Here is a 15,798-nt window from a genome sequence, read left to right on the forward strand (position 1 = left end):
TTTGAGTCATGATTGATTTTAGAATTGATACAATGGAGATACTTGGAATCAATCTCTACCCTATTCAGTCCTAACAGGATTGAGTAAGGGCTGCAGCCTAGATCAAAATTTAATTATTCCAATCTCTACCCTACTCAGGTTAACAGGATTTAGAAAGGGCTGTAGCAAAGGATCAAAGATTTAATTATTTGAAAATATGACCTTCAACAGACATGTGCAAAGCCAGAGACCTCTGGGCGGTCCTGGGTTAAGCTAGAGCCTCCATTGGCACAGGGAAATTGATGGACAGGTGATTGGTAGATGTGAGGACTGAGGGGAGGGAACTTGGATGGTTTCCTTAAGGATAGGGGGGTCTGAAGACTCGAGGTGGTGGAGGAGTTTGTCGGAGTGGTTGCGGTGTGCTCTGAGAAGCTTGCGCTGAAGGAAGCTGAAGGTGGGGGCCCCTGAGACTGTTTCTCCATTTTTGGTCACGTGAGTAATAGGGACTGATCTCCTTTCATTGCCCCAGCTATCTAAGGGCTTGGGCCTTTTGGCCCAGCCTAAACAGAAGGGGTATTTAAGCCCTATTCCCTTCTCTCCCCTTTCTCTCTCCCTCTATCTCTCTATCTCTAATTCCTTTCTTCCTCCTGTTTGTAATTAAAACTCCATAAAAGATTTACTGCTGACTTGAGTTTTCATTAAGGAATTACATAGCTGAATTCCTTGGCGACCTTAAATTAATATATATCAGTCTTTTAAAAGTGATTTCCTTGTCACACCATTTTGAATTTATCTTGGTGTAGGGTGTGAGTTATTGATCAAAACCTAATCTCTCCCACACTGCCTTCCAATTTTCCCAGAAGTTTTATCGAATAGTGGATTTTGGTCTCAAAAGCTGGGATCTTTGGCTTTATTATATATTGTCTTGCTGAGGTTATTTGCCCCAAGTGTATTCCACTGATCCTCCTTTCTGTATTTTACCCAGTAACAAATTGTTTTGATGACTGCTGCTTTGTAATATAGTTTGAGATCTGGGACTGCAAGGCCCCCTTCCTTTGTATTTTTTTTCATGATTTCCCTGGATATCCTTGATCCTTTGTTCTTCCAAAATAACTTTTTTATGGTTTTTTTCTAAATCAGTGAAGAAATTTTTTGGAAGTTCAATGGGTATGGAACTAAATAGATGAATAAATTTGGGCAGGATGTTCATTTTTATTATATTGGCTCATCCTACCCATGAGCAGTTAATGTTTTACCAATTGCTCAAGTTTAGTTTTAGTTGCGTGGAGAGTGTTTTGTAGTTGTATTCATATAGTTCCTGTGTTTGTCTTGGGAGATAGATTCCTAGGTATTTTGTTTTGCCTAAGGTGATTTTGAATGGGATTTCTCTTTCTAGTTTTTGCTGCTGAGCTGTGTTGGAAATATATAGAAATGCTGATGACTTATGCAGGTTTATTTTGTATCCTGCAACTTTGCTAAAGTTGTTGATTATTTTGATTAGCTTTTTGGTTGAATCTCTAAGATTCTTTAAGTAGACCATCATGTCATCTGCAAAGAGTGATAATTTGGTCTCCTCCTTGTCTATTTTAATGCTTTCAATTTCTTTTTCTTCTCTAATTGCTACTGCTAGTGTTTCTAGTAAAATATCAAATAATAGAAGTGATAGTGGGCATCCTTGTTTCACTCCTGATCTTATTGTGAATGCATCTAGTTTATCCCCATTGCAGATGATATTAGCTGATGGTTTTAGATATATACTGTTTATTATTTTTAGGAATGACCCTTCTATTCCTATGCTTTCTAGTGTTTTTAATAGGAATGGGTGTTGTATTTTATCAAAGGCTTTTTCTGTGTCTATTGAGATAATCATGTGGTTCTTGTTGGTTTGTTTCATCACATCAACATGATGTGGTCAATTATGTGGATGGTTTTCCTAATATTGAACCAGCCCTGCATCCTTGGTATAAATCCTACTTGATCATGGTGGATGACCCTTCTGATCACTTGCTGGAGTCTTCTTGCTAGTATCCTATTTAAGATTTTTGCATCTATATTCATTAGGGAGATTGGTCTATAATTTTCTTTCTCTATTTTTGGCCTGCCTGGCTTTGGAATCAGTACCATGTTTGTGTCATAAAAGGAGTTTATTAGAACTCCCTCTTTGCTTATTATGTCAAATAGTTTGTATAGTATTGGGATTAACTGTTCTTTGAATGTTTGATAGAATTCACTTGTGAATCCATCAGGCCCTGGGGACTTTTTTCTTAGGAAGCTCTTTGATGGCTTGTTGGATTTCATTTTCTGATATGAGATTATTTAAGAATTCTATTTCTTCTTCTGTTAGACCAGGCAGTTTATATTTTTGTATATATTTGTCTATATCGCCTAGATTAGTATATTTTTGCCATATAATTGGGCAAAGTAATTTTTAATGACTGCCTTAATTTCTTCTTAATTGGAGGTGCTGTCCCCCTTTTCATCTTTGATGCTATTAATTTGCTTTTCTTTTGTTTGTTTTTTTCAATGTACCAGCTTCTAGTCTTATTTTTAATTTAATAGTTCTATCACTTTCAATTTTATTAATTTCTTTCTTAATTTATAGGATCTCTAGTTTGGTTTTCTTCTGGAGGTTTTTAATTTGTTTGCTTTCAAGTTTTTTTATTTGTATTTCCTGTTCATTGATCTCTGCCATCCCTAATTTGTTAATATATGCACTCATAGATATGAATTTTCCTCTAAGTACTGCTTTGGCTGCATCCCAAAATGTTTGAAAGGATGTCTCACCATTGTCATTTTCCTCAATGAAATTATTAATTGTTTCTATGATTTGTTCTCTAACTAACTGATTTTGGAGTATCATATTGTTTAATTACAATTAATTTTTGATTTGGTTTTTCATGTACTCTTTCTGATCATTATTTTTATTGCCTTGTGATATGAAAAGGCTGAATTTATTATTTCTGCTTTTCTGCATTTGTATGCCATGTTTCTGTGACCTAGTGTATGGTCAATCTTTGTGAATGTGCCATGTGCTACTGAGAAGAAGGTGTATTCCTTTTTGTTCCTTTTTATTTTTCTCCATATGTCTATTAACTCTATTTTTTCTAAGATTTCATTTACTCCTTTTACCTCTTTCTTATTTATTTTTTGGTTTGATTTATCTAAATTTGATAGTGGTTGGTTCAGATCTCCCACGAATATGGTTTTATTGTCTATTTCTTCCTTCAATTCTCCTAGTTTCTGCATTAGAAATTTGGGTGCTATACTATTTAGTGCATACATGTTGATTAGTGATATTTCCTCATTATCTAAAATCCCTTTTAACAAAATATAATTAACTTCCCTATCCCTTTTAATCAGGTCTATTTTTGCTTTGGCTTTGTCAGATATCATGATTGCAACTCCTACCTTCTTTCTATTAGTTGAGGCCCAGAAGGTCTTACTCAATCCTTTAATTCTGACCTTGTGAGTGTCTACCCACCTCATATGTGTTTCTTGAAGACAACATATGTTAGGGTTTTGGATTCTAATCCATTTTGATATTTGTCTACATTTTATGGGTGAGTTCATCCCATTCAGGTTCAAAGTTATGATTGTCACTTGTGGACTCCTGGCATTTTTATATCCTCCCCTAATTCTGACCATTCTTCTTTAGCTATAACCTTTTAAGCCAGTGATTTACTTTAAATCAGTCCCCATAGTCCCCTCCCTTGATATGTTTCCCTCTCTAGCCCCTCTATTTTATTCCCTTCCCCTTCCCCCACTCCTTCCTTCTCTTTTTGTATTCCCTCCCCCCATCTGCCTTTGTTTTCCCTTTTCACTTATCCTTTTGGATAAGATAGAATTCAAGATCCCAATGGATCTGGATGTTCTTCCCTCTCAGAGTTGATTTCACTGAGAGTAAGTTTTAAGTAAAAATTCTTTTCCTCTCCTTCTTATAGGAGTTTTCTTCCCCTCCCATTCCCATGTATCTTTGTGTGAGAAAGAGTATTCTACTTAGTTCCCCGCCTGTTTCTTCAAGTAGATCTTAGTACCATCAATGATTCCCCCCTCCCTTTTTCTTTCTATCCCCCCTTTCTCCATATTATCTTGATGCCTCAAAAGTACCCTATGCGTGATTCTTCTTACTACTCTAATGATGCATATAATTTTGAGAGTTATACTTACATTTTCCCCACATATTAATATAAATAAATTGATATAAGTGTAATCCTTATAAAAGAGAGTTTGAATAAAAGGAAAAGATAAGATTTTTCTCCTTTTCCCTTTCCTTCATATTTACCTTTTCAGGTATTCCATGATCTTTGTTTTTTGATATCGAACTTTCCATAGTGTTCTTGTCTTTTCTTTGCAAAAACATGGAAATCTTCTTTTTTGTTGAATGCCCATACTTTCCCCTAGAAGTTTACAGTCAGTTTTGATGGATAGCTGATTCTTGGTCGAAAACCCTGCTCTCTTGCATTTCTGAAAATCATGTTCCAGGCCTTACGGTCATTCAGAGTGGAACTTGCAAGGTCTTGTGTGACCCTGATTGGCATTCCTTTATATTTAATTGTCTTTTTCTGGCTTCTTGTAAGATTTTTTCTTTTGCATGAAAGTTTTGGAATTTGACAATTAAATTCCTGGGAGTTATCTTTTGGGGATTTAGTGTAGAGAGTGTTCTGTGAACTCTTTCAATGCCTGTATTGCCCCCTTGTTCTAGAATCTCTGGGCAGTTTTCTTTGATGATATCTTGTATTATGAGTTTGAGATTATTTTTTATTTCTGGCTTTTCTGGTAGGCCATTTATTCTCAAATTGTCTCTCCTTCCTCTGTTTCCAGGTCTATCGTCTTGTCAGTGAGATATTTTATGTTCTCTTCTAATTTCTTGGTCTTTTGGCTTTGCTTTATTAATTCTTGCTCTTTTGCAAAATCATTGTCTTCCAGTTGTCTGATTCTGACCTTTAAAGCCTGGTTTTCCTTTTCAGTTTTGTCAAACTGTTTCTGTAGTTTGGTTTTTGTGTGTGTGTGTGTGTGTTTCAGACTGTTGTTTTCCTTTTGCATTATTTCCCACTTTTCCTTCCAGAATACTTCCTTCTTTTTGATCATTTCTGATTGAAATTCTTCAAGAGTTTGTGGAGACTTTCCATTTCCTTTGGGAGATTTTGGAGCATGTGCTTGTGTTTCCTCTTCTATCTTCTCTGTACTTTGTATTTTTGCTCCATAAAATGTGTCCAAAGTTACCTTCTTCCTCTTGCTTTTCTTGGTGTTTGGAGGCTTTTGTACTTCTGTACTGTTTGCCATCTCTATCTCAGTGAGGAGGACTGGCTCTTCGTGTATCTGTCTGATGGTCCGAGGCTTTAGCCCCAGGCAGATTTTCCTTTCTCTGCAGCTGTTCTATCTTCCCGGGGAAGCCCAGAGCCTGCCCTCCCCTGCCTGCCAGTGTTTCGGGTGTTATTGCTCTCAGTTCCCCCCTTTGCTTCTCTGCTGCCTTACTTCCATGCTCTGAGCCTGGCATATCACTGTCTGCAAGGTACCGCAATGCCTTTGCCGGCACTCAGGTTTCTGTTCTTTCAGAAGACCATGCACTCTAAGGGAGGGAGGGATCATGGCCTCCCTGAGTCCTGAGGGCTCCTAATGGGATTAAGTTCAGCTGGGTTGGGCTGAATGAGCCCCAAAGCAAAGGAAACCTCCATTTCTGTCTGTGTTAGATGCTTTGAGAGTGGCCCAGGTTACTTTCAAGGTAAGCCCTTGTCCCTTCAGAGCAACCCCTTTGCCTGCCCTGAGGTTTCTATTATTTCAGAAGCTCTGAGGGTTCCTGATGGGATTATGTTCAGCTGGGTTGGACTGAATGTGCCCTGATGCAGGAATCTGCTCAGATGGAAGTAGGAACCAACTCAGATGGAAGAACCCAGCCAGGGGGCTACAGGCTCCCCCCATCTCTCTCTGTTTCCCTGCTGTCTGTGTTGGGGGCCCCTGAGACTGGCCCAGGTTGCTTTCAAGGTGTGTCCTTCAGAATAGCCAGACCTGAGGCCATTTTGCTGGCTCTGAGAGTCCCGCTGCTGCTGTGGGCTCAGAGCTCTGGGTTGGGGGGGAGGGGTCCTGGGACCTTCCTGCCTTCCCCTTAGTTCCGAGTGAATTAGGATTCTGACTTTTGGGGGGGTGTATCTTTTTATCTGGGTCTGTCCTGTTGTTCAGTTTGAATTTCAGTGCCCTAGAAGCATCCAGTTTATGATCGGTAAGGAAGGGTTTTCCGAGGTCTGACCTTTTGCTGCTTCTAAGCTGCCATCTTGACCAGAAATCCCCCTCAAACATTTTAATATAATTCAATGTAATGATTTTTCTACATAGGATGCAACATTAAATAATTTCTATTAAGAAACTCAAAACCGAATTGAGGAATTTTGGGTAGGATTGGGGCAATCCTTTGCTTGACCAAAATTGTTTACAATATCTTCAGTAAATATTCAATAACAATTTTTAGTATACTAATCTGGGAATTCCTTGTCTTTAAACTTCTTATGAACCGAAAAGATCAGGAACTATTATTTTTGAAATCTTATTTTTATTAAGTGCATTCCCAGAACTTACTACAATGCAATGCCTGAGATATAATTAATAAATGTCTAATTTATTTTGATTACAATGTATTGAGGTGTTGACTTATGAAAAATCACCCACATATTAAGTAGGGGCAACTAGGTGGATCAGCAATTTGAATGCTGGTCCTGTACTTAGGAAGACCTGTGTTCAAATTCAGCCCCAGACACTTCTTAGCTCATGTGACTCTGGTCAAGTCATTTCATTTCTATTTGCCTAACTCCATTGGAGAATGAATTGGCACACCACTCTAGTATCTTTGCCAAGAGAACAAAATAATTGGATGTGACTTAACAGTAAATAGTAGATGTGAAATTTGCGATCTTTCCATTGTATGACATGGGATCCCTTTGAATCTGAGGTAGGAAATGACAATCACAATATGGAATATTAGAAGAAAATATTCCTTGCTGTTTCATCACTAAATGATGTTATGATAATTCTCCTAATCCCTGAGTTAATAGAGAATCATTGATGGCAGAGTTTCATATTCAGATGATGCTTAACTCTAAAAAAGAACTAAATTTAAAGAAGTCATCAAACAGTTTTTTTTTTTAATTTGTTCCTCTAAGATTTGATCCTTCCTCTTCCAGTAAAAAGTATTTTAAGAAGAATCATCTCAGTGTTGGTTGAAATGGAAAGTCTCTGTTCCTATAGTTGTTGTACTACAGCTGATTACTTGAAAACTCAGATGAAAGTATTTCAACCCATGATATAAGCAAATAACTCTAAAATGGAGACTATACTGTATACTTAAAATGTGGATGTGTAGAGAATTTACTCACTTCCCTACCAGTCTATAATTATAGTCATTTTTTTAACATGACAACAGAAAATATGCAAACAGGATTGTTCTCTTTACTCATTTTGCTAATTATTTCAAGATTAATTTGAATTATATTTACTGTGGATCTGTTAGTGGGATATGCAGGATTTATAGCTGATAAAGTAGGTAATACATGAAGGCTCAAATAATATATCTTATCCCATCTCCCTTCCCAACTCCACCATAAATAATTTGTGGTTACGGCATTTGAATGGAAATTTGGTACACAATGACATAAATTTAACTATCCATATTGAATGGAAAATGAATGATTGAGGATGTCATCAGGTAATTTTAAAAAACCTGCTTTTTCTAAATGGAATAAAAGTGGACAGTCTTACAATAGATAAGGAATGTATTTGCTACAAAAAAAAAATAAACTTCTTGCTCACTTTTCTTTCTATAAGTTCCGGTATGTAAACTTCTTTCATAAAATGTGGCATGTAGAATAGAACACAGTACTTCAATTAGGGAATAAACTCTGCAGAGTATAGTGGGATTTCCCTGTTCAGTTCAATTCAACTAAACAAGTGTTATACAGAATTGGTTACAGTTAGTATGCCTCAAAACAGTTAGATAACACAGTAGATAGAGCAAGATTGGGGGGGAGGGACTGAGTTCAGAAAATGAATAAAATCTAACCTCGAATACTTACTAGCTGTGTGATTCTGTCTAAGTCACTTAACCCTACATTGGTCTCCCTTTCCTCACATGTAAAATGAGTGAGAGAAGAAAATGGAAACCACTTCAATATCTCACCCAAGAAAACCCCAATTGGGTTAAAAGCAAAACAAAACAGGTAGATGCAACTGAAACTGAAATGACAAAACAACAGCAGAAAACTACCAGGTAGCAGGACCAAAGTCAAAAAAACAAAATCCTTAAGGATTTACACTCAGTATTTTTTTACTACTTTATACTAAGATAGCATGAACTTTATGGTTACCATGTCACATTGTTGATACCTATTAACCTACTAATGAAAATCTTATTTTTAAAATAAATTGCTATCAAGCCAGATATTTTTCAATCATGTATGAATGTGGTTTGCTTTGTTTATTCAAGAAAAACAAGTATTCTCAAGAGAAATGGATTTTTGCTTGTTGTATATTGACTCAGATATCTATAAATTAACATTTTTAATGTAGTTTAGTCTTTTTTCTTTATCTTGTTAAACATTTATAAATTAAATTTAACCACCAGCTGAAGCATATTAGGGACGATCTTCAGCCAGAGATGAAGATTTGTGAAGTCAAGAACTTTATATTAATACTTATTTCACTACAGTTGTTAGTCATATACACTTCTATCTTGAAGAAATTGTTTTGGCTTCATTGATCTTCCATTAGAGAAGCCACCACTTCTATTCTGTATTTAGTACAAACTATAAACATTTCTTCTTTTGAAATTATAGAAGTTGTTGATAAAAAGTTTGAAAAGAATACGACTGACGAGAGAGTACCATAGCAGGACATCAATGATTCTACTCCAAGTATATAGTACGACAGCATATTGTCTTATTTAATAGGAATAAAAATAACTTTCATGACTCTGACATTGACCTCAATACACTCTGAAATGTCTTTCAAATATAGTAATAAATGATTTTGATCAATTAGAGGAAGTGATAAATTATGCAAAATAATTCATATGTTATCCATTTTCACATAAAATATGTGATATTGTAATTCTGACATGACTTTTCTCATTTAACACATAGAGTCTTTAAATCTTTACCTTTCCCTGACATAGGTTCACATTTTAGAGGACTGATATGAGTTCACATTGAATTTTTGAATCAGAGAGGTAATTTTTTAAAAAATACCATTCAACCACACAGCACTATTTAATATTCAGTAATAAATTATTCTTTAAGTTATTTAAAACTTTGTGTTCATAAAGTTAAATACTTTTATTTTTTTAGATAATGAAACAGACTTAGGTAATTTGATTTTAAGGAATTCATATTACAATTTAGCAGGCATTTGGATAGCTACTTTTTCTGACCTTTCTACGAAGAATTTGTGTTTATATTAAAATGCAATTGTAAATATTCCAAAATTTGATACTATAAATTAATGTTATGTGGAGAGTGAACTTTTTTTAAATGTCTATTTTTAATGCATACCAATGGGAAAAAAGTGAACCAAAAATGCATTTTTTTGATACTCTCTTCTCTTTTTTTGGGCAGTTAAATGGTATAATAGATAGAATTAAAGGACTGGTATCAGGAAGATTAGAGATATCTCCTTGGGGTACAAATGCAGGAGTGGTATGGCTGACTTAGAAGATTAGAGATTAGATATTTACCAGCTGTGTTACCCAAAACAAGTCACTTAATGCTGTTTACCTCAGTTTCTTGATCTGTAAAATGAGCTATCAATGGAAATAGCCAAACATTCTGAAAAATGTCCCAATAAGGGCACAGATATTTGGACACACATAACAAATATACAATTATGTAAAGAAAAGGGCATTGAGTCAATCTATTAGTTGTAGACCAAGGCCTCAAGAAATAGGCCTATTTGCTTTTGCTCTTCTAGAATCTAGGTGAAAAGATTAGTCTCTGATCTTGTAAGTTTTCAAAGGGTCAGGAGAGAGATTCTCTGCATTTTCTAGAATGTTTGTTTTTTGCAATATGTCCAGCATCAATATTCCAAGGCATAATAATTCAAGTTGGGGAATCAATATCCAATATACATTTTTGGCATGTACTAGATGCCAGTCAGTCTGCTAAATTCTTAGGCAAGAAAATACAAAAGTAAAGACAATCAAGAGCTCTTAATAAAACATTTAAAAATATCAGTTAATAAAATGTTTGGCTAATATGTTTGGTAGTTGTTCAAATTTATTTAATAAATTAATTAAATTAGAATATTTTCCCATGGTTACATTATTCATGTTCTTTCCCTCCTCACTTCCATAGCCAGTGAGTAATTCTACTTGGCTTTACTTGTATCATTGATCAAGACCTATTTCCATATTATTGATATTTGCAATATTATTGATATTTGCAATAGAGTGATTGTTTACAGTTTACATCCCCAATCATATCCCCATTGAACCATGTGATCAAGCAAATATTTTTCTTCTGTGTTTCTATTCCCCCAGTTCTTTCTTTGGATATGGATATTGTTCTTTCTCATAAATCCCTCAGAACTTTCCTGTGTCATTGCATTTCTGCTAGTAGAGAAGTGCCACAGTGTATCAGTCTCTGTATCCAGTTTTCTCCTGCGTGTGCTCCTTTCACTCTGCATCAATTCCTAGAGTTTGTTCTAGTTCACATGGAATTCCTCTAGTTCATTATTCCTTTTAGCACAATAGTATTCCATCAGCAATGGATACCACAATTTGTTCAGCCATTCCCCAATCAAAGGGCATCCTCTCATTTTCTAATTTTTTTGCCACCACAAAGTGTATGGATATACATGTTTTGGTACAAGTGCTTTTTCTTATTATCTTATTATTATCTCCTTGAGGTACAAATACAGGAGTGGTATGGCTGGATCAAAAGGCAGGATGTCTTTTAAAGCCCTTTGAATAAATTCCAAATGTTCTTACAGAATGGTTATATCAATTCACAATTCCACCAGCAATGCATTAGTGTCCCAATTTTCTGTTTGGTAGTTTAACCAAAGTTACCTTTTTGTTTATAAAAAGTCAATTCTGTTGATCTATATAATTCTTATTATGTGAAACATTAGAATGATTATCAGCCTTTTCTAGCTTGGAGGTAAATATTCTCAAATTGGCCTACAAAACATTGTGAAACTACTATGGCTTAGACTCCAAAGAGAGAGTTAAAAAGTTTTTTTTTTAAATTTTCATCTTGTAATCATATACCCTAACTAATAAATATTTTCTTTTTTTCCCCAACCAATTATCTGTATAACTCTTATTAGAAAGGCATTTGATTAGTTCATTCTTAATGAACTTCATCGATCATTTCCATATCAATGAATACTTTTTGTGTTTCTTAGATTGCTCATAAAATTTAAACTAGTTGATTACAAGGAAAGAACCTTTTATTGATGAAATTGAATACCTATATTTGTTTTCATTATTGGTTGTGGTAGTAATTTTTTGGCAAAGCAGAAATACCTGTAACCACTATAATTATCCCATGGCAATTATAATCTGCAATATGTAAAGTCTGTATCAACAATGTAGAAATAACATGCATTACTGACATAAAGATAATCTGGGTGGGAAGAGAATGAATGATTGTTTTGTGAATGAAAGAAAATTACATATTAAAACCTTATATGTCACATACTTTGGCAAACACTGAAATGAAAATACAAAAGGAAAAGCAATATTCTGAAAGTCCTTTGTTCTAATGTGGTAAGGCAATATGCATATCAGAGTGGCAACTAGTAGGGTCACATTGGAGGGGGGGATGGCCCAGGTATTGTAACTTGGACAAGTGAGAAGCAAAATTATATGTTGCTTCTAGGTACAAAGACATAGCTGATTTCAACACAATAGCAAAACTAGGAGAGATTGATAAACGGACTTGCTTGGCAACAAAGAATTTGAATAAACTACCACAGAATAAGAAATAAAACAAAATGAAACATATCTAGGATCTGCCTAAAAATGTGCAATCTGAAAGTTTTGGGAATCAGAACCATAGGGTCTCAAAGCAAAAATCCCAGAGAAAAATTTTAAATTGGTTAGCAAGGAAATCCATATGTCTATACTATAATATAGCTCTAATTACACAGATGTGGATGTTTTCTTCAATGATATGTATCACAGCATATCCATGGCTCCTAATTGTGTGTGACATCTGCATATGACTTTCTATAAATTATCTAAACAGTGTTTTGATCATTCCTATAGTTATCTTGATGTGACCAATGAAATATACAGAATGTCAGTCATTCTTTGTTCTCATCACTTGACCAGCTCTTCTTATTTTGTGGTTATATATTTCTCTGGTTAGACACTTTTCTACCATTTCATACCATTTCTTTTGCACATAATGTATATTGATGTGTTATTTGATAATTTATTTTCCACATATTATATTGATTTAGAGCCCTGTCATAGAAATTCTCCAATCCCTATGTACTAGAGAGAATTATTATGTTTTCCTATGCTTGGAAGCTGGGTCAGAGATTCCATACAGTTTGATGCTTTTCCTATTTTGTTTATCTTTAGGAAACCCAAAGAATATCTTCCTCTTTAACATAATTTGGGTAATAAATAAAGAAGGAAAGGGTCTTTTTTTGCTATAAATGTTTCTCAGAACATTGAGATGTGAACATATGGAGAGTTTGATGGACCTCTTATTAAATCAAAGCCCCCAAATAATGATTCAAATAAACTAAATTAAAAATAGTATGCTTTGATCTGTATTCTAAACCCAACAGTTCTTTCTCTGAACATATATAACATTCTTTGTCATAATTCTTTCTGAATTATTCTGGATCATTGTATTTCTGAGTGTAGCTAAATTTTTTTCACAATTGATCATCTTAGAGTATTGCTGTAACTATATGTAGTGTTCTTTTGGTTCTGCTTATTTCACTCAGCATTTTTCTGAAATGATTCTGCTCATCATTTCTTATAGCTCAATAGTATTCAATCACCATCATATATCACACTTCATTCAGCCATTCTCCAATTGATGAACATCCCCTCAATTTCCAATTCTTTGACACCAAAAAAAGCTACTATAAATATTTCTTTAAAAGTGGATCCATTCAACTTTTTTATGATCCCTTTGGAATGCAGAGCTAGCAGTGGCACTCCTTGGTAAAATGTTATATATACTGTTATAGCCCTTTGGGCATAGTTCATAATTCCACCAATAATGCAATAGCTTCCAAATTTTGCCACATTCCCTTGAATATTTATCATTTTCTTTACTGTCATATTGGCCGATTTGTTTTAGTCCTGGGGCTAATTGCTTTACTAAAGTGTAGACTTGAAATGGCCAAGTGCTATGGACTTTTGGGACTCACTATGGGCTCATGACAGGTTCTGAGACTTGCAGGCATGGGTTCAGGAAAGTGACAGTAAACTTTAAAAAAATCATTGAGAGACTATGTTCTGTGCCCCCTCAAGATTGCATGCCATGCCCCACCTCAGACTGCATTCAGTACCCTTCCCATGCCAGAGACTGAAGTGCCCCTCCACCTGTGCCTTACCCCAGACAAGGGAGGGAGAGAAGGGGACGGGACTCATTCTTCCATTCAAGGAAGGGAGTAAGTGCTTCCATTAGTCTACTGAGATGAGAGGTGGGGAGGTATGGTGGAGATTGAGAAGTTCCACAAGAGTCCCTCTGCCTTTCTAGTAACTAACTCTTCCAGAGTAGGTGAGAGTGCCCACAAAATGTTTCTGTGTGAAGTCTTTGACATAAATGCTATAGGTTAGCCATCACAGGACTAGGGTTTGGGATATTCTATTGCTAGTGCTGGCAGGCTCCTGAGATCTCAAAGTTGGCCTATGCCCAGGTTCAGAACCTGCCACAGTAGGTGGGGGGAGTGATAGCCAGCAAACTTCTGTGCGTAGTTTTGCTTCTTGTTCCCCCTTATCCTATGCAAATATATTCTCTCTGGCTACCTATTAAGTTGTATTCAGCAGGAGAGTCCCCTCACTCCATCTTGCTGTTGGTTTTGACTCCTGTCATTTTGAGGTGCTTTTTAAAGCTTGATTTGTCAGGATTGTCAGATTGATTTCAACTTTCACCACTGCTAAATATCCATATTGGCCCTGCACCCCCATTCCTATTAAAAACAAAACAAAATATTGGAATAAATTGGTCTTTATTTAAAATGATAAGTAGCATATATCTAAAATCATCAGCAGGTATCAACAGCAATGGAAATAAGTAAGAAACCTTCCCAATAAAATAGGGGTGAAACAAGAAGTTAGAGCATCACCACTATTATTTCATATTGTATGAGAAATACTAGATTTAGCAATTAGAAAAGGAAATTGAAGGAATTAAAGTAGGTAGAAAGTAAAGTAAATTATCACTTTTTGAAGATGATATGATGTTATGTTAAGAGAATCTTAGAGAATCAACTAAAAAGCTAGATGAAACAATAAATAACTTTAGTAAATGTACAGGACACATAATAAACCCCCATTTGTCATTAGCATTTCATTATATTACCAAGAAAATTCAGTAGAATGAGATAGGAAAAGCAACTCCTTTTAAGATACCCTAGACACATGTTAGCAAATATGTGATATACATGTCCTGGTGTGTTGGAGGGGGCTTCTCTTTTCTCCCTCTCCTCCATGCCTAAGGACAATATTAACATACTCTGACCCTCCATCTATCAGCCCAATGTGAACACTTCATCCTTCTGTTGTCTAGGGTAAAATGGGAGCGAAGGTATAATTTTGGGTGCACATCATCATCAATGATGGTTCATCAATGCTGCTCTAGAAAATATGGCAGATTTTCGAATCTACTTGATAAGACAAACACAGGAATTATATGAACACAATTAAAAAACTTTTTACACAAATAATATTCAATTTAAAGAGTTGGAAGAATATTAATTGATCTTGAATGGCCTGAGCTAATACAATGAAAATGATAATGCTACCCAAATTAATTTACTTATTCAGTGCCATACAAATCAAATACCCCCAAAATTAATTTTTAAAGTTAGAAATGATAACATCTATACCAATAAAAATTCAAGAACATGAAAGGAAATAATGGAAAAAAATAGCTGAAAGACTTTGGTGTGGCCTGGCAAAACCAGATGTTAAATTGTACTATCAAGTGATGATCATAATAACAATCTGGTACTGACTAAGAAAGAGAATGCTGGAATAATGAAATAGACTACAGGTAAATGACCTCAGAAATCTAATGTATGATAAACCCAAAGATCCCAGCTTTGGGGATAAGAATTTCATTATTGGATTAAACTGCTGGGAAAATTGTAAAACAGTATGGCCAAAATTAGGTATAGCTGAATATCTCATGCCCTATACAAGGATAAGATCAAATGGTCATATTATTTAAACATAAAAAGTGATTTCATAGGTGAACATAGAATGGTTTACCTGTCAGATCCATGGAGAAGGGAAGAATTTATGACAAAACAGATAGAAAACAAGATTTAAAATGAATAATTTTGATTATATTAAATTAAAGAGTTTTTTTTTTTTCCACAAACAAAACCAATGCAACCAAGATTGGAAGGGAAGCAACAAAGTAGGAAAGAAAAAATTAAAACATTTCTCTGGAAAAGGTATTATTTCTAAAATATATAAAGAATTAAGACAAAGTTGTAAGAATACAAGTCATTCCATAATTGAAAAATGGTCAAAAGATTTGAATAGACAGTTTTCTGATAAAAAAAAAGAAACATAAATAATCATATAAAATGTTCTAAACTCTGATTGGAAAATTTTTAAATTAAAAAACTCTGAGGTAC

Source organism: Monodelphis domestica, chromosome 6 (assembly GCF_027887165.1).
Source record: "Monodelphis domestica isolate mMonDom1 chromosome 6, mMonDom1.pri, whole genome shotgun sequence".
NCBI classification, from domain to species: Eukaryota; Metazoa; Chordata; class Mammalia; order Didelphimorphia; family Didelphidae; genus Monodelphis; species Monodelphis domestica.